Source organism: Hippichthys cyanospilos, chromosome 22 (assembly GCF_059441005.1).
Source record: "Hippichthys cyanospilos isolate Australia breed blue-spotted pipefish chromosome 22, RoL_Hcya_1.0, whole genome shotgun sequence".
NCBI lineage: Eukaryota > Metazoa > Chordata > Actinopteri > Syngnathiformes > Syngnathidae > Hippichthys > Hippichthys cyanospilos.
This window is the reverse complement of record NC_142390.1, coordinates 9,494,093-9,496,897: the sequence shown is the minus strand read 5'-3', so window position 1 is coordinate 9,496,897 and position 2,805 is coordinate 9,494,093. Positions and strand designations below refer to the sequence as shown.

Here is a 2,805-nt window from a genome sequence, read left to right as displayed (position 1 = left end):
TGTTTCACCTGTCATATGTCAGTTTCGTCTTGCCCCCGCGCCTCCTTGCCAGCCTGCCCATTGTGTTTGTTTTCCGTCTTGCCAGCATGCACCTTTTGTTGGAGTTTTTGCCATCCTGCTTTTTCTGTTGCTGTTCTTATCTGTCTGCTAACAATTAAAATGGACGATCACCCAAACTCCCGGCCTTGTAGCTTCTCTGCTCTTGGGTCCTCTACCCCTGCGATCACGCCAGCGTTCCTCCCCTCCTCGCTGTGACTGTTATCAGGATGTCATTGATCTCCTTTTTAAGTCACACATAAGCAATTTTGGAATGTTGAATTAGGTGCTGCTTGTTGGCTGATTTTTAATTACTGACACAAAAATGTTGATTAGTCACATTGTGATAATGTCAAATGTAGAAAAAATTCAATTTTCCCCCTCTTTTAAAAGCCCTCCCAGCTGTGAGTTTTTCTTCAAACAGATCTCAATGATAAGATAAATTGACAACCATTATAGCCTGATCATCAAATTAGGTGACTGCAATACATTTCTGTGTCCCGTGTCTACCTTTTGAATGCTTGTTTGATAAGGCAGGCAGACAGACAGACAGACAGACAGACGATAGAAGTTCTAGGCATGTGGAAACAAATTGCTTTATCTTTCACTTTGCAAGTTTTGCAATGTGGTGAAGTCAAGTTGAGCCGAAGGAGCACAAACTGGAAGGACAATTTCTTCTTCAGGCAGGCACTTTTTTCCCTCTCTTGATTAGCTTTTAGGTCTGTATTCTGCTTTCGATTTCTTTAATTGGGGGGGGGCTTCGATTTGTTCTTGACTCTTCACTTGGTTTTACTCTGGGTGAGTTGTTGTTGAAATGTTCTCTTTGGTAATGTGTTCAAGTAATCATCAAGCGCTGTTGTGTGATTCCGGGAGACGCTGTGCATTTTGCTGCCATCAAATCAGAAAACACATGGGGACTTTTCTTTTGTCGGGCAGTTCCTTTACTTGTTACGCACTCAGCTATACTTGGGAATGAACGTTGGAAGCTTGCAGATGGAGGCAAGGGCCATGGCCAGCCTACTCGAGGACAATCTAATATGTTCTTTCTGTTTGGACATCTTTAAAGATCCTGTCATGCTGAAGTGTAGTCACAGCTTCTGTTGTGCGTGTGTGCAGCAGTGGTGTGAGCGGAAAGAACGTCTAACTTGTCCACTCTGTGGGACAGAGTTTAGATCTATTGACGTACCTTTGAACTTGGCCCTTAGGAATGTGTGTGCCTTTTCAAATGCCTCAGTGGATTTGGAGGACAGCTGCAGCTTGCACAAGGAGAAACTGAAACTCTTCTGTTTAGAACACCAAGAGCTTATCTGTCTCATGCAGAAATCCACTCTGGTCATAGGTTCCGTCCCCTTGATGAAGTTATCAAAAGTTACAAAGAGGAGCTCCAGGAAGGCCTGCAAGATGCAAATAAAAGACTGAGAGATTACGTTACGACAAGAGACGACTGCAATGAACATGTGATGTACATCAAGATCTAGTCGGAGCAGGTGGAAAGCAAGATTAAGAAGGATTTCAAGGAGCTTCACCGCTTCCTGCAGTTTGAGGATTTGGCCAGGTTGTCTGCTGTGAGGGAGGCAGTGCATGAGACTCGTAGCATGAAGAAGCAGATTGAGGTCTCAGCAGAGACATGGCCGTTCTCTCAGACGCTATCAGAAGCACAGAGGATCAGTTGAGCTCTGACCCAGCTTCTTTCATGATGAACTTCCAGACCGCGGTGAGCAGAATCAAGAAGCTCCCCAAAAAACCAGAGCTGCCTCCAGGAGCAGCAGAGCTGTCATATGTCAGTTTGTAGGACGAAGCCGAGGACGAAGCCCGACATGTAGGCAGCCTCAAGTTCAACGTGTGGCATCAATTGAAGAAGATGGTTTCCTACAATCCCGTCATGCCTGACTCGAACACGGCCCATTCAGAACTAAGACTGTCTGAAGATTTGACCAGTGTGAGGTTTGAAAAAAGACACAAGCGTGTTAAATGAATATAAGAGTTTGAGCTTAAAGTAGTTCATTAGATATTGCTACATTCTGTGTATGAGAGTGTGAGACTGTAAAGTGAACAAAACAATATGGGGTGCAAGGGAGTGTAAGAATGGAATGTTTCAGAGCAAGCGGTGCTAGTCGCGGGGACGAGATGACCTTGGCACCTGGTGAAAAACAACTTTGAGGAAGACTACAACCAGGAGGAGTAAGCAAGCGATTCTGCAAGGGAAGAAAGACCAATGAAAGCAAGCTAAAGTTAACTGCAGTATACACATAGCCAATAAAATAATGCCAGGATGCCTTTGTTCATGTTCCATTTGCATATTGTGTAGTATAACTCATTGCTGGGCAACTCGGATGAGAGTACGTCTGCTGGTGGCAACAGCGGCGTACAGGGCTGTATTGAGAGGGACCCGAGACCCAGGTGCTTGTATTAGATCTGCGTGTTAGGAATAAATCCACTCATGTGTGAAAATGCCGGCTTCCTGATACCTTTCTATTGCAGAACGAGCGTGCAAATTGTTGGATGAGTGGCAGTTGGGTAAGGTCACAAATTGGAGTCAGATTACTAACTTGAGTTTATGTTGATTTAGAAATAAAATTCCAACAGTGTCAATAATCCAGAGAGGTCAATGCGCTATCACGATGTTCTTGGTTCTGCTTTGGGCTCGGGAAAATACAGCTGGGAAATTGAGGTGGGAGAAAACACATTCTGAGTGCTTGGGCTGTTGTGGGGGGACCCGTGTTTGCCAGATGACATGAAAGCATGGTTGATCGGATTTCATGATGGAAG

At 44.7% G+C, this 2,805-nt stretch overlaps 1 pseudogene; it reads left to right on the top strand.

The window, feature by feature from the left end:
* Positions 1-955: 955 nt before the first annotated feature.
* Positions 956-2,202, top strand: LOC148405824 (E3 ubiquitin-protein ligase TRIM35-like; annotated as a pseudogene).
* Positions 2,203-2,805: the final 603 nt, after the last annotated feature.